This window comes from Macaca mulatta, chromosome 7, assembly GCF_049350105.2.
Source record: "Macaca mulatta isolate MMU2019108-1 chromosome 7, T2T-MMU8v2.0, whole genome shotgun sequence".
Lineage (NCBI taxonomy): Eukaryota > Metazoa > Chordata > Mammalia > Primates > Cercopithecidae > Macaca > Macaca mulatta.
In genome coordinates, this window is record NC_133412.1 from 18642046 (window position 1) to 18663866 (window position 21821).

A 21821-nucleotide genomic window follows, 5' to 3' on the forward strand; every position below is an offset into this window, starting at 1 on the left:
AGGTAGAGGTTGCAGTGAGCTGAGATTGCACCACTGCACTCCAACCTGGGCGACAGAGCAACACTGTCTCTGGGAAAAAAATATATATGTGTGTGTGTGTGTGTGTGTGTGTAATTTACATATATAATATATATTTATGTTTTTTTATATAATATGTTTATAAAATGTATATGGTGTAGAGAACTGATGTAAATAAAGTACATCAAAGGTAGTACTTTACTTACAAAGTGGTACTTTGTTCTGAAGTGGAATGATCTCTAAGATACATTAACAGAAAAAGCAAGGTACAGAACAATATATAGTGTGCTTTCATTTGTGGGAAATGTCTCTAGAGATGTTGTGTAGCCATAGAATATTCCTAAAAGGATGTGCAAGAAACACTGTTTACCCTGTTTTACCTTATCTCTTACATATATTTATTCAAATAAGTAATTTAGAATTTTCAAAGGAAGCGCTGAATAAATATTTGATAAATGAAAACAAATTTTTGCTCAGGCAACATTTTACATTGATAAAGTATAGTATATTCCTACCTAGGGGGCAGGAATTGAGCACCTCACCTATTTTTTGTTGTTGTCTCTCGCTCTTTTGCCCAGGCTGGAGTGAAGTGGCACAATCTTGGCTCACTGTAACCTCCATCCCCCAGGTTCAAGCTATTCTGCCTCAGCCTCTTTCGTACCTGGGATCACAGGTGTCCGCCACCACACCCAGCTAATTTTTGTATTTTTATTAGAGATGGAGTTTTGCCATGTTGGCCAGGCTGGTCTCCAACTCCTGACCTCAGGTTATCCACCCCCCTCAGCCTCCCAAAGTGCTAGGATTACAGGCGTGGGCCACCGCGCCTGGTAAGGTGTTTGGTTTTTGGTTTTTTTTTAATTTATTTTTTTGAGACGGAGTCTCACTCTGTTGCCCAGGCTAGAGTGCATTGGTGCTTGCTGCAACCTCCGCCTCGGGTTCAAGCGATTCTCGTGCGTCAGCCTCCTGAGTAGTTAGGATTACAGGTGCCTGCCACCACGCCTAGCTAGCAAGGTTTTTTTTTTAATATGACAGTTATAAACTTAATTTGATTGATAGTGATAATAGTATTCATTGTGTTTTGTGTTTAGAATATATTCTAAATTCCCTATTTACATAGCAAAGTAAAAAAGGGGCACTAACTCCCACGATACATCATTCTCTCTGTCCTTAGAGGAAGCAAAGTATATTAGTTATTGCTGTATAACAAATAACCCAAAACTTAGTGGATTAACACAGCAACAAATATCTATTACGTCTCTCAAGAATTTAGGAATAGCTTAGCTATGGGGAGGTTCTGGCTTAGGGTCTCTTAAAAGTTTGAAGTCTGGCTGGGTGCATTGGCTCACACCTGTAATCCCAGCACTATGGGAGGCCAAGGTGGGCGGATCACGAGGTCTGGAGATGGAGACCATCCTGGCTAACATGGTGAAACCCCATCTTTACTAAAAACACATACACACAAATTAGCCGGGCTTGGTGGCGGGCGCCTGTGTAGTCCCACCTACTCAGGAGGCTGAGGCAGGAGAATGGCATGAACCTGGGAGGTGGAGCTTGCAGTGAGCCGAGATCGCGCGCCACTGTACTCCAGCCTGGGCAACAGAGCAAGGCTCCATCTCAAAAAAGAAAAAAAAAGCTTGAAGTCTGATGGAGTTCTATGGTGACACATTTACATGGCTGGCACATTCATGCTGTTTAGGGGGAAGTTTCATTTCTTTCCAATGTAGGCCTCTTTCAGGGCTGTGTGAGCACCCTTATACGGTGGCTGGCTTCTCCCTAAACAAGCAATCTAAGAGAACAAGACAAAAACCATAGTCTACTCTATGACTTTGCCTCAGAAGTCACTCACTGTCACATCCACCTTGTTCTGGTGGTCAGTATTCTGACATCAAGTGGTACATGACAATACTTTTTTTTTTTTTTTTTTTGAGATGGAGTCTCACTTTGTTCCTCAGGCTAGAGCATGGCAAGCTCTGCCTCCCGGGTTCACGCCATTCTTCTGCCTCAGCCTCCCGAGTAGCTGGGACTACAGGCATCCGCCACCCTGCCCGGCTAATATTTTGTATTTTTAGTAGAGATGGGGTTTCACCGTGTTAGCCAGGATGGTCTCGATCTCCTGACCTCGTGATCCGCCTGCCTCCGCCTCCCAAAGTGCTGGGATTACAGGCGTGAGCCACCACTCCCGACCATGGCAATACATTTCTGACACCACCCAGAGTTAGCATAGACCTACAGGTCAAAGGGCATGGTCCTCAACAAGACTGTCCTCACTTCAGATGCCAGCTGTACTTTGGAGGTACCCCCAGCCACCTGCATTTTTGACCACCTGGCTATAGATTTAGAGATTCCCATGACCCTGTTAGAACCAACTTTTGATTCATTTGTTTTCTTTATTGTTTTTAGTTCCTTTAAAGTTAGGTTGGTTGATTTGAGGTCTTTTTACTTTTTTTGAGACAGTTTCACTCTGTTGCTCAGGCCAGAGTGCAGTGGTGCAATCTCAGATCACTGGAACCTCTACCTCCTGGGTTCAAGCAATTATCCTGCCTCAGCCTCCCAAGTAGCTGGAATTACAGGTGTGCGCCACCATGCCCAGATAATTTTTGTATTTTTAGTAGAGATAGACTTTCCCCATGTTGGTCAGGCTGGTTTGAAACTCCTGACTTCAAGTGATCCGATCGCCTTGGTCTCCCAAAGTGCTGGGATTACAGGTGTGAGCCACTGTGCCTGGCTGACTTTTTAGAAACAAGATCTCACTCTGTTACCCAGGCTGGAGTTCAGTGGCTTTTTCAGGTGTGATCATGGCACACTGCAGCCTTGCACTCCTGGCCTCAAGTGATCCTCCCATCTCAGCCTCCTGAGTAGCTGGGACTACAGGCATGTGCCACCACTGCTGGCTGAGGGCTATTTTAATGTAAGCATTTACAGCTATAAATTTCCATCTTAGCATTGCTTTCACCACATCCCATAAGTTTTTATTAGGTTTTCATTTGTCTCAAGGTACTTTCTAATTTCCTTTTTGATTTATTTTTTGACTCACTGGTTTAGGAGTGTATTTTTTTTTTTTTTTTTTTTTTTTTGAGATGGAGTCTCGCTCTGTCACCCAGGCTGGAGTGCAGTGGCCGGATCTCAGCTCACTGCAAGCTCCGCCTCACGGGTTCACGCCATTCTCCTGCCTCAGCCTCCCGAGTGGCTGGGACTACAGGCACCCGCCACCTCGCCTGGCTAATTTTTTGTATTTTTTAGTAGAGACGGGGTTTCGCCGTGTTAGCCAGGATGGTCTCGATCTCCTGACCTCGTGATCCGCCCGTCTCGGCCTCCCAAAGTGCTGGGATTACAGGCTTGAGCCACCGCGCCCGGCCAGGAGTGTATTATTTAATTTCCACTGGCTTATTTACTCTAAATTCGAAGGATTTAGAGTATCCTTTCCCGGAACAAAGGGCAGTCAGAGTCTTTATTATACAACAGTCACGTAGATTAACCCTGATTCATTGTTGGAGGCGACTGTAAAAAGGCCTGAATACCAGGAGGCAGCAATCACTGGTGATTATTTTGGAGGCTGATTAGCACAGCAAATCATTGGCTCACAAGCTAGCTTACCTAAGGTGTCCACATACAATTTATATTCTCCTTTGCGATCCTCCCAATGAGTCAGGTTTTTTAGTAGAAGGTTACTTTATATAATCAGCATCAGTAAGCAAGTGAGTAACTTCAACCACTTGAAAGTACCTAATGTGAGGCCAACTTTAGGGGGAATTTATTTGTAAGTTTTGTGTATCTGTTGTATAGTTGTAGTTGATAAATCTAGAAAACTAGATTTTCAGCAGCCGGGTGTGGTAGCTCACGCCTGTAATCCCACCACTTTGGGAGGCTGAGGCAGGTGAATCACGAGGTCAGGAGTTCAAGACCAGCCTGGTCAACATGGTGAAACTCTGTCTCTACTAAAAATACAAAAAATCAGCTGGGCATAGTGGCAGGCACCTGTAATCCCAGCCACTCAGGAGGCTCAGGCAGGAGAATTGCTTGAACCCGGGAGGTAAAGGTTGCAGTGAGTCGAGATTGTGCCATTGCACTCCAGCCTGGGTGACACAGGAGACTCCATCTCGAAAAAAAAAGAAAACTAGACTTTCTAGATTGTGTCTAATTATATTTTTAGTTCATGTTGGCTAAGCATTTAAGAGCCCTACTATTCATGTATTCAACAATTTTTTTTTTTTTAAGATAAAGTCTCGGTCTGTCACGCAGGTTGGAATGCAGTGGTGCAATCTCATCTCACTGCAATCTCTGCCCCTCGGACACAAGCTGTCCTCCTGCCTTAGCCTCCCAAGTAACTAGGCCTACAGGCACCTGCCACCACACCTGGCTAATTTTTGTATTTTTAGTAGAGATGGGGTTTTGCCATGTTGGCCAGACTGGTCTCGAACTCCTGACCTCAGGTGATCCACCCACCTTGGCCTCCCAACGTGCTAGGGTTACAGGCATGAGCCGCCACACCCAACCTATTCAACACATTTTCATCAAGTGCCTACCATGGGTCACATGCTATTCTGGGGCTTATAATTCATGGGTGAACAAAACAGGATCCTTCCAGTGGATCTTACATTTTAGACAAAACAATAAGTGAGAAATGAAGTAAGTACCTCTTGTAAGTTCCTAGATAGTGTCACCTGCTGTGGATAAAGGGAAAACTAGAGCGGGATAAAGGGCAATGATGGGAGATTATCTGTGTATAGGATGAGGGGAAGATACAGGTTTATATAGGGGCCCAAGGTAGGCCTCAACGAAGAAGTGATATTTAGAGACCTGCAGGGGGACTTAGTTATGCAGATACCTGGGGGAAGAGTCCTCCCAGTGTGGGAACAGCCACTACAAAGGCTGTAAGGAGCATGCCTAATGTTTCAGAAAGAGCAGAGTCCACCGTGGTTAGAGCCCATGATGGAGCTATGGTCAGAAGAGATCAGGGTGCAGATCTTAAGAGGAACTGAAGGTCATGAGTTTTGGCTTTTACACTAAGCTGCTATTTATTCAGCTATTCTGGGTTTTGTTGTTGTTTGTTTTGAGACAGGGTCTCACTGTCACCCAGGCAGGAGTGCAGTGGCACAGTTTCAGCTCACTACAACTTTGCCTCCTGGGCCCAAGCGATTCTCCCACCTCAGCCTCCTGGGTAGTTGGGACTATAGGCACATGCCACCACACTCGCTAATTTTTTCAGTTTTTTGTAGAGACAGAATCTTAGTATATTGCCAGGCTAGTCTCAAACTCGTGGGCTCAAGCAGCCTTCCCCCGCCTCAGCCTCCCAGAGTGCTGGGATTATAGGTGTGAACCACTGTGCCCAGACAGCCATCTTCAAATGGGTTAGTTATATCCTGCCATTAATGATACATGCACATACATACCTATGTGTAAGAGTGTATAAATTGATTAGTCATGTCTGAGATATGAAATTGGGCATTTTGAAGAGTATACGCTTATGATTTGCTAGTGTTATTGCCTAATATTAAGATACAGATTATTTGGGGGACAAAGTTTATATATGTTCAAGGTGTGCTTCCTCCCCCATCCAGACGGCATCTTGCTCTGTCACCCAGGCAGGAGTGCAAGTGGCCCGATCTCAACTCACTGCAACCTTCAGCTCCCAGGTTCAAGCAATTCTCATGCTTCAGCCTCCCAAGTAGCTGGGATTACAGGTGCCTGCCACCACACCTGGCTAGTTTTTGTATTTTTAGTAGAGACGGGGGTTTCACCATGTTGGCCAGGCTGGTCTCGAACTGCTAACCTCGTGATCCTCCCAGCTTGACCCCCCAAAGTGTTGGGATTACAGGCGTGAGCCACTGCGCCCGGCCAAGGTGTTTTTACATACATTTTATGTTATGTTTCATGTTATGTTATGTTATGTTATGTCTTTTGAGACTGAGTCTTGCTCTGTTGCCCAGGCTGGAGCTTGCAGTGAGCGCCACGTCCCGGGTTCACGCCATTCTCTTGCCTCAGCCTCCTGAGTAGCTGGGACTACAGGCGCCACCACCACGCCCGGCTAATTTTTGTATTTTTAGTGGAGACGGGGTTTCACCGTGTTGGCCAGGATGATCTCGATCTCCTGACTTCGTGATCCGCCCGCCTCGGCCTCCCAAAGTGCTGGGATTTCAGGCATGAGCCACCGCGCCCGGCCACACCTTTTTTTTGAGACAGTCTTGCTCTGTTGCTATTCTGGAGGGCAATGGCGCTATCTTTGCTCACTGCAACCTCCACCCCCCGCGTTTCAAGTGAGCCTCTGTAATGAGGCAGCTCTGCTGCTCAGGGTTCTAAAGGTGTACCTGTGGATCTCTTTTTTTTTTTTTTTTTTTTTTGAGACGGAGTCTCGCTCCGCCCAGGCTGGAGTGCAGTGGCCGGATCTCAGCTCACTGCAAGCTCCACCTCCCGGGTTTACTCCATTCTTCTGCCTCAGCCTCCCGAGTAGCTGGGACTACAGGCGCCTGCCACCTTGCCCAGCTAGTTTTTTGTATTTTTTAGTAGAGACGGGGTTTCACCGTGTTAGCCAGGATGGTCTTGTTCTCCTGACCCTGTGATGCGCCCGTCTTGGCCTCCCAAAGTGCTGGGATTACAGGCTTGAGCCACTGCGCCCTGCCACCTGTGGATCTTTACTTTTTCCTCTTACATGCTGCTTTTGCAACAAGTGCAAATTCTGCACTTTTTTTCCTCCTGATTTGATTCGGGATTAATATACATTTGGCTTTCCTAGGCTTTTAATAAGAACCCCATCTTGAACCAGAAGAGGTTATTTAGCTTCAATTTACAGTTGAGGTGTTTTTTAATGTATATGACAGACTGAAAATAGTGGGCTAGAAAGACTAGTTAGCTGATCGCTATTGATCATTTTTGTAAACTAAAATCATTTAAGCCTTTGACGGGCATCTGTGATGTATTATTGTAAAACTCTTAAACATTTTACAGTGTACAATTCATTGGCATTAAGTATATTCCACATGGTTGTATAAGCATTACCATTATCTCTAGAATTTTTTCATCATTTCAAATAAACTCAGTACTCATTAATCTCCCCATCTTCCCTCCCACAGCCCCTGGTAACCTCTCTACTCTAAATCTCTATGAATTTGACTATTGTCAGTATCTCATGTAAGTGGAATTATACAATATTTGCCCTTTTGTGTCTAACATCTTTTTGCAGATTTAACAGTTTTTACATTTAGCAACAATGAACTTGATGTACTTTTTAAAAATTTTTTTCAGACAGAGTCTCACTCTTGTCACCCAGGCTGGAGTGCAGTGGCACAATATTGGCTCACTGCAACCTCCGCCTCCAGGTTCAAGCAATTCTCCTGCCTCAGCCTCCTGAATAGCTGGGATCACAGGCACCCGCCACCACGTCCAACTAATTTTTTTGTATTTTTAATAGCCATGGGGTTTCACCATGTTGACCAGGGTGGTCTCGAACTCCTGACCTCAGGTGATCCACCCGCCTAGGCCTACCAAACTGCTGGGATTACTGGCGTGAGCCACTGCGCCCGGCCTTGATTTAGTCTTTACATGTTTACATTTGGTGATAATGAAACAGTATGTATTTTACTTACAGTTATATTTTATAAAATACCATTTATTGCTGGTAGTTGAAGGTGATTCAGAGTAAGATACGTATGGTTTTGAGTATTATATATTTAGACATCAAATTTGGAGTACAGTGCTACTTGTGTTTATTTTTGTTTCTTTTTTATTTTGATAGGAGCTGCAAGCGAAGATACACTGCTACGTTATTTTTCATTTTTATTTTTTGGAGACAGTCTCACTCTTGCCCAGGCTGAGTGCAGTGGTGCAATCATGGCTCACTGCAACCCCAACCTCCAGGCCTCAAGCAATGCTCCTGCTTCAGCCTCCAAAGTAGCTGGGACCACAAGAGGGCACCGCCACGCCCTGCTAATTTTTTATTTTTTCTAGAGTGGGGTCTTGCTGTGTTGCCCAGGCTGGTCTCCAACTCCTGGGCTCAAGGGATCCTCCTGCCCTCAGCCTCCCAAAGTGCTGGGATTACAGGTGTGAGCTGCTGCAACTGGCTCAGTGCTACTTTAAAACACAAATGTGGCCGGGCCCAGTGGCTCATGCCTGTAATCCCAGTACTTTGGGAGGCTGAGGCGGGTGAATCACTTGAGGTCAGGAGTTCGAACCCAGCCTGGCCAACATGGTGAAACCCCGTTTTTACTAAAAATACAAAAATTAGCCGAGTGTGGTGGTGCATGCCTGTAATCCCAGCTACTCAGGAGGCTAAGGCAGGAGAATCACTTGAACCCAGAGGGCAGAGGTTGCAGTGAGCTGAGATCATGCCACTGCACTCCAGCCTGTGCAGCAGAGTAAGACTCCGTCTCAAACAAAAAAACAAAACAAAACAAAAAATGTTTTATATGCAGAAAAGTTTTTTGTATCATGTTTGTATAAATCCAGCTTTTTTTGTATCGTGCTTGTAATTTTTTTTCTGGCTATTACTGCTTTTCTGATAATAGTACTGAATTTGGTGTTATGGTTGGTCATTTTCTTTTAGATAATATGTAATCCAAAATACTCTTTTCTTTTTTGTTTGTTTGTTTGTTTGTTTGAGACAGAGTCACACTCTGTTGCCCAGGCTGGAGTGCAGTGAAGCAATCTTGGCTCACTGAAATCTCTGCCTCCCAGGTTCAAGCAATTCTCCTGCCTCGGCTTCCTGAGTAGCTGGGACTATAGGCACCCGTCACCACGCCCAGCTAATTTTTGTATTTTTAGTAGAGACAGAATTTCACCATGTTGACCAGGCTGGTCTTCAACTCCTGACCTCATGATCCACCTGCCTTGGCTTCCCAAAGTGCTAGATTTACAGATGTGAGCCACTGCACCCAGGCTATTCTTTTCTTTATATTTTAGATATTGTTTTGAGTCAGCTTATGCAGAAGTACCTGTCCTAATCTTTCTGTTTTTATTTTGTATTTCTAGGTGTCTCTATGTTGTCTCCTAGAATGGGTAGTCCTGCTTCTTTTACCCAGTTACTTTCCCTATTCTTGAAATGTGGCTATCACTTCTCTACACATTACCTCCATGATTTGGAATGGAAAAGGCCACTTTTCTTTTTGTTCTGCCTCTCAAATTCAACACAGAGGAGCTCCTAGGATTCCAGTTATCCTGCCAACATCTCCAGGAAGAAAGAAGCAACTCGCATGGGTCTTCTGCTGTTTGCTTACTTATAAAGACATCATTTGCAAGCTGAAGGCTGAGTTTCATTTGAAACAGGTGCTTAGGTGGTGGTATTTGTGAATACTTTTCATTCCAAGCAAGAAAACTAAAGAAGTAGCAAGTATGGATGCTTCAGGGTTTTAAAAAAAATGTCTTCCAGTTTCAGCCACTACCATGATAAGCACAGTTGAGACTGCAGCAGTAAATTCCAAATATGTCTTTCTAATTTGACGTGAAAGATACTAAAAATGTATGTTTGTATATTTAAATCCTGGCTCATCCTGTGACATAGATTTACTGAATAAGAACAAAGACCCAATTTTAAACAAAAACCTAGGCCGGGTTCGGTGGCTCACGCCTGTAATCCCAACACTTTGGGAGGCCGAAGCAGGCGAATCACTTGAAGTTGGGAGTTCAAGACCAGCCTGACCAACATGGAGAAACCCCATCTGTACTAAACATAGAAAATTAGCCGGGTGTGGTGGTGCATGCCTGTAATCCCAGCTACTCGGGAGGCTGAAACAGGAGAATCACTTGAACCCGGGAGACAGAGTTCGCAGTGAACCGAGATTGCACCACTGCACTCCAGCCTGGGCGACAGAGTGAGACTCCATCTCAGAAAAAAAAAAAAAACTTTGGACATAGAGGAGTCGGGGTCAGAGAGGGGAGGATGAGAGAATTTTCCATATAACTCCTTTTCCTTAAGAAAAAGAAGCAAAAATGCCTCATGCAGTGCCATCTGACTCTATGGTGTTTCACATTATATAGTTACATTTTTTTGTAAACGCATAAGATTAACTCTTCCTGCAACCCAAGGTGGATACTTGGATGTGTGATTTTTTTTTTTTTTTTTTTTTTTTTTTTGAGGCAGAGTCTCGCTCTGTTACCCAGGCTGGAGTGACTGGCGTGATCTCTGCTCACTGCAGTCTGTCCCACCTGGGTTCAAGCGATTCTCCTGCCTCGGCCTCCCAAGTAGCTAGGATTATAGGCACACACCACCACTCCCAGCCTGATTTCTTACTCGAGATACTAGGTATATTGTTAGGCTGAAAAGGCTGGGACTCAGGTACTTTCCCCAGTTGGGACTGAACTTTCTCATCAGAGAATGGGCCTCAGAAGCAATGTTCCTAAACTTGTGGTTGGGTCATCGTGGAAAAGAAACCTCAAAACAAGAAAAATAATTACAATAAGACATGGATTTTCTTTTTTTCCCACAACAGTTATACATTATAAAGAACAGACTGTCGTAGAAAACTGTCCTTGCTTCCAAATCAGCAGAGGACCATTGTATGTATTGTCAGGTCTTTATATAAGAGTGAAACCTTTATTGATGCTTCTTTGTGAGTAGAGAATAAATTTTAAAACTAATTAGATGAAATTAAGAACAGAGAATACTGGAACATCTCTGTGTTTTCCAGAATGTTCACTCAGGTCCATGAATGCTGTGATGCTGGGAACTTAGGGAAGATTCACCAAAATTTGAGAGTGATAAAAATGACCCAAAATGGGAAATGTTGAGCACTCTTACTGTTAGTGAGATTGGTCAATCTCACTAATTGGTCAATCAACCCATTTGAAATGGGTAAAAATTACTTTTAGTAAAATAATTACTCAAAATTTTCTCTAAGTTACCTACTCAAGTTTTTCTTTAATATTTTGAAATTGTTCAAGACAGAATGGAGCCTACATATATGGTTGAAATATATGTTTTCAACACTAGTATGTTGAAAATGTCATATCATGGAGAATTTGTACCTTCCAGCTGTCTGTTAACCCATCTTCTCTGTACTTCTGGCACCGTTTTTGGTAGGATCATTTGGCAGGGGTAGAGTACCTGTACTTTTGGCACCATTGAAACCAGCTCTGGCCCACTTGTTTGAATAGCTATCAGACTCAGTGTCTCTATATGTTTTATATTTTTTTCATTCCACAGTGGAGAGAACCAGTGTCTAATGCTCTTGAAATTGTTTCTGTATCTTCCATGGTTCAGACCAGATGCATTTAACAAAATGGATATATTCCAGCTGTAGTTGCCCAGTGTTTACTTAATACATCTACATTTTTTTCTTGTCTATTTTGGTCCCCTTGATAGGAAGAGCTATATTTCAGGCAGGACTATACATGGATTTGTGGCCATGCTTCCTTCCGTTCCCTTGCTCTTCCATGTTAGCTGGCAGGTTTTCTTTTGAAAAGTTAAACAACGGGGTATGTGCAATAGAAATATATATATATATGTATATTTTAATACTTGTGGACAAATGTTACAAGTTGTTTAAGAACAACAAAATCACCAATGTCTTCCATTTTGAGATGTGTATAGTTTTGTAAGCATTAGTGCTTGGTAGCATATTGTAGTGCCATGTTAGGGGTTAGTGCATGAGCCTAGTGATTTTAAACTTCAGGATGAATTATTGATAATAACAAATAGTGTAAAAAGAGTGGAAAATCCAAACCTTTTCTTTTTCCATAATGTCTAAATCTGTTATATTCTCCCTGGGGAAAAGAGATTAAGGCCCAAAAGACTCATTTATGAATAGAAATGTGGGGTCAAAATCTGAGATACTATGAGGACATTTCAGCTTTCCATAAGGTATCTGGAAACCAGCTGTCTTTGTGTCTTATGAAACATCAAGTCAAAATCAGACCCCATTTAATTATTCTGCTTTGCTCTTTTTTCGGGGGGGTTATGGGGGGAGATAGAGTCTCACTCTGTCACCAGGCTGGAGTGCAGTGGCACAATCTCGGCTCACTGCAACCTCTGCCTCTTGGGTTCAAGTGATTCTCGTGCCTCAGCCTCCCGAGTAGCTGGGACTACAGGCACGCGCCACCACGCCCAGCCAATTTTTGTATTTTTAGTAGAGACGGGGTTTTGCCGTGTTGGCCAGGCTGGTCTCGAACTCCTGACCTCAAGTAATCCACCCGGCCTGCTCTTTTCATGTCTTAACATGGCATGTCTTTTAGGTTCATTGTTTTCCTACTCCTTGTATGTCATGAAATTACATTTTGCATGTCTTGTGGAGATGCTGTTACTTGCTTTAGTGAGTGCTTTTCTAATCTGCAGACCATTTACATTTCCTATTTGCAGCATGCTGTGTGCAAACACTCCGTAATTTGGAGTATTCAGTTATTTGTTAGGGCTCTTCCTATTTCCAAATGTGCTGAATTGTCTGTTGATGAGATTTTCAGACCTTTTCATGAGAACTGGAAATGTAGCTGGGTGGCACCTACCTAGGTTGCTATGTAATAAGTAGACTCTTTCTCTTGGGTATAGTAAGCCTTAGACAGCTTTCACTTTTATCTGCTTTACTTGTGGAAATAAAACAGTTGTTTTGTTCTGAAATAAGAAGATAGCTTTCTGTAGAGAAGGAATTCCTACCTCTAAAAGCTGCCTTGAAAACTCAGAAGTGGCAGTTTTCTGAGGTGATTTTTTTCAATTTCAGTATTAGGGAGAGTCTAGCATTTGCTGACACAGATTCTACATAACTAATGTATGATAGCAAATGCAAAACTATTATAATGTGGTGTATCTTGTGCAGACACAGGTTAGAACAAGTAGACTGTGGCAGCAGATCTCCAGAGACCCAAGTTTAGATTCTCATCGTATATCTGAAGTAGTTACACTCTTGACTTAAGTAGTTTAGTGCCTGGAAGAATCCATTACTGAAAAGCATTTAAATTAAAAAAAAAAAAAAAACTGAAAAGGTAATGAATACAGAATAGCACAGTATATAGGAAAGGATATTTCCTGTTGCAAAAAAAAAAAAAAAAAAAGCCATAAAATGAATAGTAATTTTCAAGAGGTAGAATTTTAGTAGCAATAAGTTCGTGCATGTATAGTAATTTGCATTAGCAAGGTTGTACAGTAGAATAAGTGATACTGCTTGAGTTTGTGGGGCTCTGCAATCAAGAGTTGCACACAGGCCAGGTGCGGCGGCTCACACCTGTAATCCCGACACTTTGGGAGGCTGTGGCAGGCGGATCACAAGGTCACGAGATCAAGCCCATCCTGGCCAACATGGTGAAATGCCATCTCTACTAAAAATACAAAAATTAGCCGGGTGTGGTGGTGCGTGCCTGTAGTCCCAGCTACTCGGGAGGCTGAAGCAGGAGAATCGCTTAAACCTGGGAGGCGGAGGTTGCAGTGAGCCGAGATCGTACTACTGTACTCCAGCCTGGTGACAGCGGGACTCCACCTCAAAAAAAAAAAAAAAAAACTGTACAAAAGGAAAAAATGTTCTGCATAAAGAGGATATGAAAGGTACTTTCTTTCTTTTTTTTTTTTTTTTTTGAGACGGAGTCTCGCTCTGTTGCCCAGGCTGGAGTGCAGTGGCCGGATCTCGGCTCACTGCAAGCTCCGCCTCCCGGGTTCACGCCATTCTCCTGCCTCAGCCTCCCAAGTAGCTGGGACTACAGGCGCCCGCCACCTCGCCCGGCTAGTTTTTTGTATTTTTTAGTAGAGATGGGGTTTCACCGTGTTAGCCAGGATGGTCTCGATCTCCTGACCTCGTGATCCACCCGTCTCGGCCTCCCAAAGTGCTGGGATTACAGGCGTGAGCCACCACGCCCGGCCGAAAGGTACTTTCTTTTAGCAGTATGAATGTATATGAATTTATCTTTGTGTGAGAAATAATCGACTTTTGTGTAAGTTAAAGACCCTCTTTGTTTCCTAAATCAGAGGTTAGAGCTGTTGAAATTAAACCTTTATAGTGCTTAACCTGGAAACAAATGTACTACAGCCCCACTGAAGCCGCTCTGTGGGTTTTTTGCTCACGATGTTTTAGCAACAGGCATTCATTTTGTAGAATGGTGTACTTTCTGCTTTGTCTCCTTATCTTTCTCCATTAGTTTCCTGGGTACATTTTTTTTAAAGGGAGAGAAGTTTGTGAGTTTAATGTTTTAAAAAAACTCCCAAGAACATGGATAAGCTGGACTTCTCTCATGCTTATGATTAGGGAGTTAGGATTTAAAGATGCAAAGCAGAGGGATTGAAAGGAATAGCTAGTGAATATGTTTGGGTGGGCGGGATGTGAAACCTTGCCTAATATAGATGTGTCCTATGGCCTGTGACTGCTTATTCTTCATCAAGGAGAACCCAGCAAACTAGTTTCTTTCTTCAGCTGAGGAACCACACAGCTCACATCAGAATATAATAGTGGAACTAGGGTGACTTCACTCCCTTTCACCTGATGTCTGTCTTGGCCTTTTAGCACCTTGACTATCCCTGAAAAGACTGGGTCTACATTTCCTTGTTTTCCCAGGGGAAAAAACTGAAAGATTAGTGATGTAGATCTAAGAAATAGTGCCTCTTGAATATTTAATTCTTACATGACAACTAACACATAGGGAAAAGGCTATGTTAAGCTGATTATAGCTCCTCTTTAAATGTCCTATGCTGTCAGTTGGTCTTAGAGACATTGGAATAACCAAGCAATATTCAGGCATCTGCACTATCTGGGGACAGCGCTACATATTACATGATGTCAGCAGTTCAGTTACTTGGAACAATTAAAGATTACCCTTAACAGCCATGTTAATACTTCTAAATGCTAAAATATACTACGAGTTTTCCATAGTCTTGAAAGTATACAGTTAATTACTTTTCAAAGTTACTGTGGTCTCATGTTTACTCTTCATGTATCTGTGATATGCAAAAATATGAAAAGACTCTTGGCCTCCAGGAGTTTACATTCTCATGGTGCTGTTGGTTCAAGCAAATTGCTTCTAGTTTATTAATGAACATTGCTAGGCTATTAATTATTTCCTATTTGGAAGGTTCCCTTGGTGAACAGTTTTAAAAAGCAGAGGGCTGTGATAAAATTTCAGGGTATTGATAGCTTGAGTTTACATTGTATTAGCCCTGTTCTTTATCATTTTTTTCCCAGGGAGCTATGCAGGTAATGCTCATTAGCATGAATCAGAAAAGAAACCATTCTGCCTAAGAGCATCTTAACCATCCCCCTAAACCACCGATACTCTGGATGCTCTCCTGTTACAGTTGTCAGTAAATGGCCGAGAAAATTAACAGCTCCTTAAGACTGTACATCCCTCAATTCTCTTTGTTTTCCCAGAGTTTGTACATCATTCTGTACTCAGATGGACCAGGATTTGCATATAAGCCTTTTAAAACTGATTAGTGGTCCTAATTTTAACATTTTTGTGTATGACTCCTAACCCTGTTCTGAAGCAGCATTGTGATAGATGTGGAGCTTCTACCTGCATTTCTAAGCAATTAACCCAACTTTTGAGTTGAAACTTGCATGGATCCTTGTTATTTCCCATAATTCCTCTGAATCAAGGAGTTTATTTTGCATGCTTATTAAACTCAAACTGGGTCTGATGAAAGTGCAAGCAATAGTGGCAGGCCCTTAACTCTGATTTTAGAGTACGAACATTCTAATGCATGACTCAAAATGTCCAGTGTTGTGGTTACTAGTTATTTTTTATATATGCATTTGTTAATAATGAAGCAATAGAGACTAAAACCAATAGCTTGAATTTATTCAGATTATTTTCATGTTTTAATAAAGGATTTTTCTTCCATTGAAAATGGGAAGAAGATAAACAGGGGCAACCACAAGACATTCAAACTGTCAGGACTAGGGCATAACAGTGCCCACCCTCTAACCACTTGCCTGGTTCCATTAGTCTCCAAGCATGTTTGAAAACAAAAGACAAACTAAGCATGTTGAATAAATTAGCTGCTATATAATCAGAAAGGTGCAGAGTTTCAGAAAGTAAAGTAGAGGATGTCAGTATGGAATATGTAAAATAACTAGATGTGGATATGGGGCTTATAATATGGTTTATGTAGACAAAGTTTGAGGTCTTTTAAAACTGGGATTTGAGTTTAAAAGAGTAAGGGTGCACATATTTCCATTATTTCAGAATTTTCAGATGACTAGGCACATGTTGTGGATGATACTGGTACCAACTAACAATAACCAACTACCAATAACCAACTATAAAGTACCCCTGCGACAAGGGAGACTTCCTTTTTGTAGAATAGTCCTGAAAATACTGACAGATCTGTGGTTAGTTTGTTATTTTATTGCATAAAAAACAGTTTAAACAAATTTTATAGCCAAAGTTTTATCCTTGATGGGTTTGGCCAGACTACAATTTCTTGCCTAAAGCTTTTAATGCCAGGTTTAACAGGAGAAAATGTTTCCACTTTAAAAGAAGAAAATCCTTGCCATTTATTTTATTTAATGAATAAACAAATTTATTGCAGTAGCTTAAAATTTTTTTTATTTTTTTATTTTTTTATTTTTTTTTGAGACGGAGCCTTGCTCTGTCGCCCAGGCTGGAGTGCAGTGGCGCAATCTCCACTCACTGCAAGCTCCACTTCCTGGGTTCACACCATTCTCCTGCCTCAGCCTCCTGTGGAGCTGGGACTACAGGCGCCTGCCACCGTGCCCGGCTAATTTTTTTTTTGTATTTTTAGTAGAGACGGGGTTTCACCATGTTAGCCAGGATGGTCTCGATCTCCTGACCTCGTGATCCACCCGTCTCGGCCTCCCAAAGTGCTGGGATTACAGGCTTGAGCCAGGGCACCCAGCCTCTTTTTTTTTTTTTTTTTTTTAAACAGTCTCACTCTGTCGCCTAGGCTGGAGTGCAGTGATGTGATCTCAGCTCACTGCAACCTCCACCTCCCGAGGAGCTGGGATTATAGACATACACCTACCCTCAGCTAATTTTTGTATTTTTAATAGAGACAGAGTTTCGCCATGTTGGCCAGGCTGGTCTCGAACTCCTGGCCTTATGTGATCCGCCCCCCTTAGCCTCCCAAAGTGCCGGGATTATAGGTGTGAGCCACTGCACCCGGCCTGTAGTAGCTTAAAATTTTCTTTGAGAAAATTCCTTATTTTAAAAATAACCCTTGTATAAATACAAGTGATTATGACAAATGATGTAAAAATGGCATTCATGATGTCTGAAACAAGCCTAAATAGAATTCAAGATTAAACTAAATGATTTTCACTGGGCACATTCAAGGTTTTACATTCTATGATTGAAAAAAAATTTGTTTTGAAAACTTTATTTCATATTCTTTCCTGTAGGATTTTGCTACAGATAACTTTGGGAATGAATAAAGTGGAATGGTAACTTTTCAGTGGTTCAGAATTGAATTAGACTTCTTGTGATTGTGATGTTTGGTTTCCATTCAAATATATGAAGTGAGATGTCATATCCTGAATATAGTTTCTCTTCCCCAATTACTGATACCATGTCTGTCAGCCAGTAAAGATTAAGAACAGAGTTTCTCTAAATTCCTCTCATTATTCCACTAAGGCACATTAAAATAATTTTGGGAAACCAGACATCACAGATTTTTCCATGAAGTCCTAAATCTTTAAAGTCAGAATAGGTATCTTAGTTACTGACAGTATTCAGGTTTTTTCCTCCCTTGGTGATATGTCATTGCATCAGTGAAAAAACATATTTCTCCCAGGGGTAAGAAAGGTATTCTGGTAATACATTATCATCAATCCTTAAACAGTAACAGTGTTGGTACTTATCATAAAACCGACTCATCTCTTAAAACCAGAAAGATTATCTTAGACTGCCCTTCACATTATACTTTACTTACTGCCTTGTAAGAATAAGAGTTGCTCACTGTGTTTATTTGCTGTCCTCCATATTCTCTGTTGCACCATTGGTGTATAATGTTGAGTTTCATTGAATATTATTTGAAGTATTACAGAAGGCAGCTTGCTTCTTAATCTATGCATCTTTGGGGTTTCTGAAGAAATTTAATTCTTTGATGTAAAAAGGAACGGTTAAAAGAGTTGGAAACTCTGCACCTGTGTATATATATATTTTTAGCAATAAAGCAGCATGGGCTGAGAATGCACTGAAATCTCATTGCGTGTCGTTACTTGAAATGGGTAATTTTAAATAATGCAGTACATGCTGATGATGGGAGAAGGAGTCTTTCCAAAGACCTGTGCCAAAGTACTCTTCAGATGTCAAAGAACAAAGGACCAGGTTATTTGAGACATAGTTGTAGCAGTTTCCAGTGTGTTGTACAATGGAACAGGCAGCCATTCAAACCTCAATATGTAATGTTGCTTTTGTAGCCATAGTTTTGGAATACTTTTTCCAACATATATGTAATTGCCTTTATTTTGTGTCTCTATGTGTGTATCCACATACGTGGAGTTTAATAGTATTCATTGAGCACCAACTATGTGATAAGCACTGCTCTAATTACATTAGATGCATTAATTAACTCATTTAATGCTCACTACAGCTCTACAGTTTAATGCTCACTACAGCACTATAGTTTTTATCCCTATTTTACATAGAAGGAACTTAAAACAGATACATTGTTCCAGTTCATGGCTAGTAAGTACCCAAGCCACAGTTTGGTTCCAGAGCCTTCTCACTTACCAGGATGCTATATTGTGCCTCAAAAAAATAGAAAGGGAAGAAGTATACTTTCACTCTGTATTTTGTCACACATCTCTTTTTTCTAGAGTGAGCATGTAATCTGAAAAAAATCTATTTAAAGCTCTCCAGTTTAATTTGATGTAAAGGTCAAGCATTTAATTTTTTTTTTTTTTTTTTTTTTTTTGAGACAGAGTCTCGCTCTGTCGCCCAGCCTGTGGAGTGCAGTGGTGCGATCTTGGCTCACTGCAAGCTCCACCTCCTGGGTTCATGCCATTCTCCTGCCTCAGCCTCCCAAGTAGCTGAGACTACAGGTGCCCATAACCATACCTGGCTAATTTTTTTTTTTCCTGTGTTTTTAGTAGAGGGGTTTCACCATGTTAGCCAGGATGGTCTCGATCTCCTGACCTCATGATCTGCCCGCCTCGGCCTCCCAAAGTGCTGGGATTACAGGTGTGAGCCACAGCACCTGGTCCAAATATTCCTATGTAAGAAAAGTTTAAAGAAAGGAAATATATTGAGGTGAACATACCCACACATATATTTTAAAACTCCTGGATGAGATGGGTGTGGTGGTTCATGCCTGTAATCCCAGCACTTTGGGAGGCCAAGGCAGGTGGATCACCTGAGGTCAGGAGTTCAAGACCAGCCTGGCCAACATGGTGAAACCTCGTCACTACTAAAAGTACAAAAGCTAGCCAGGCATGGTGGCGGGCGCCTGTAATCCCAGCTACGCGGGAGGCTGAGGCAGGAGAATTGGGCAGAGGTTGTGGTGAGCCAAGATCGTGCCATTGTACTCCAGCCTGGGCGACAGAGTGAGACTCCCATCTCAAAAAATTTAAAAAATTTTAAAAACAAACAAAAACCAAGGACGACTCACTGTGGTATTTATTAGGTCTTTTTTTTTTTTTTTTTTTTTTTTGAGACAGAGTGTTGCTCTGTCACCCAGGCTGGCGTGCAGTAGCATGATCTTGGCTCACCACAACCTCTGCCTCCCAGGTTCAAGCAATTCTCCTGCCTCAGCCTCCCCAGTAGCTGGGACTACAGACGCACGCCACCATGCTCAGCTAGTTTTTGTATTTTTTTTTTTTTTTTTTTTTTTTTGAGACAGAGTCTCGCTCTGTCCCCCAGGCTGGAGCGCAGTGGCTGGATCTCAGCTCACTGCAAGCTCCACCTCCCAGGCTCACACCATTCTCCTGCCTCAGCCTCCCGAGTAGCTGGGACTAGAGGCGCCTGCCACCACGCCCAGCTAGTTTTTTTTTTTGTATTTTTTTAGTAGAGACGGGGTTTCACCGTGTTAGCCAGGATGGTCTCGATCTCCTGACCTTGTGATCCGCCCGTCTCGGCCTCCCAAAGTGCTGGGATTACAGGCTTGAGCCACCGCGCCCGGCCTAACTTTTGTATTTTTAGTAGACGGGGTTTCACTGTGTTGGGCAGGCTGCTCTCGAACTCCTGACCTCGTGATCCGACCACCTCAGCCTCTCAAAGTGCTGGTATTACAGGCGTGAGCCACTGCACCCGGCCTATATTAGGTCTTACTTAAAAAGTAAAAGCTTTTATTGTGCTGGTTTTTGCCAGAAAGCATCAACCTTGCTTATAGGACCAAATTTTTGTAACTCTACACATAATGAGACCTGGCACAATGGCTCACAGCTGTAATTCCAACACTTCAGGAGGCTGAAATGAGAGGATCCCTTGAACCCAGTTTGAGCTCATAGCAAGGCCTTGTCTCTACAATTTTTTTTTTTTTTTTAATTAGCCAGGTGTGGTGATACAAACCTGTGGTGCCAGCTATTCATGATACAGTTGGGAGGATCACTTGAGACCAGGAAGTCGAGGCTGCAGTGGGCCATGTTCACACCTCTGCACTCAGGCCTGGGTGACAGAGTGAGACCCTGTGTCACCACCCTCCCCTCAAAAAAAGCATAAGCAGGCCAGGCACAGTGCTCACACCTGTTATCCTAGCAGTTTAACTAGGCCAAGGCGGGTAGGATCTGCCTGAGCTCAGGAGTTTGAGATCACCCTGGGCAACATGGTGAAACCCCATCTCTACTAAAATAAAAATCAGCCGGGTGTGGCGGCATGCACCTATAATCCCAGCTACTCAGGAGGCTGAGACAGAAGAATCGCTTCAACACCCAGGAGATGGCAGCTGCAGAGATTAGGCCACTGCACTCCAGCCTCGGCAACAGAGCGAGACTCCATCTCGAAAAAATAGAAAAAATATTCTGCTATTACTAGCTTCTGTATCCTCCACCACTCGGATATGTAATTTCTTGACTGTGCTAGTGCCAAAGGCTCTCCTTAGTGGTCTGCTTGCGGCCCTTCCCACCCGTTTTCCACAGGACAACCACAGTGACATTCTGAAAAAGTAAATTTGATTAGGCAGGCCTTCTTTTAAGGACCTCATAGGGCCTTTGTATATATGCCATCCTTTATTAATTCCTATTCATCTTTCAGACCACTGCTGAAACTTCACTTCTACTTCTACTACAGAGGCTTTCTTTCCCTGAACCCCAGACCAGATCAGTTACCTGCTTTATGTGCGTGTATCCCTATGTTCCCTTACTTTAAAACCCTTACTAGAGTCATAATGTTATGTATCTTTTTTTTTTTTTTTTTAAGATGGAGTCTCGGTCGGGCGCAGTGGCTCAAACCTGTAATCCCAGCACTTTGGGAGGCCGAGACGGGCGGATCACGAGGTCAGAAGATCAAGACCATCCTGGCTAACATGGTGAAACCCTGTCTCTACTAAAACATACAAAAAAATAGCCGGGCGAGGTGGCGGGCGCCTGTAGTCCCACCTACTCGGGAGGCTGAGGCAGGAGAATGGCGTAAACCTGGGAGGCGGAGCTTGCAGTGAGCTGAGATCCGGCCACTGCACTCCAGCCTGGGCGACAGAGCGAGACTCCGTCTCAAAAAAAAAAAAAAAAAAAAAAAAAAAAGATGGAGTCTCACTCTGTCCCCCAGGCTGGAGTGCAAGTGGCACGATCTCAGCTCGCTGCAGCCTCCACCTGCTGGGTTCAAGCAATTCTCCTGCCTCAGCTTCCTGAGTAGCTGGGATTACAGGTGCACATCACCATGCTTGGCTAATTTTTCTAATTTTTGTATTTTTAGTAGAGACAAGGTTTCACCACGTTGGCTAGGCTGGTCTTGAACTCCTGAACTCAAGTGATCCACCCGCCTCGGCCTCTGAAAATGCTGGAATTACAGAT

At 42.8% G+C, this 21821-nt stretch overlaps 1 protein-coding gene across 20 annotated transcripts in view; it reads left to right on the forward strand.

Annotated features, from left to right (window-relative positions):
* Positions 1 to 21821, forward strand: part of NUSAP1 (nucleolar and spindle associated protein 1) — a 93185-nt gene that overhangs the window by 5657 nt on the left and 65707 nt on the right. The window contains exon 4 of one of the 20 annotated variants that reach the window (XR_001445848.3): positions 8980 to 10598. The exons of the other annotated variants lie outside the window; for them this stretch is intronic. The gene's annotated coding sequence lies outside the window, so the exon portion shown is untranslated. Of the gene's footprint in view, positions 1 to 8979; positions 10599 to 21821 lie in introns of those variants that run through there. 20 annotated transcript variants of the gene reach the window in all.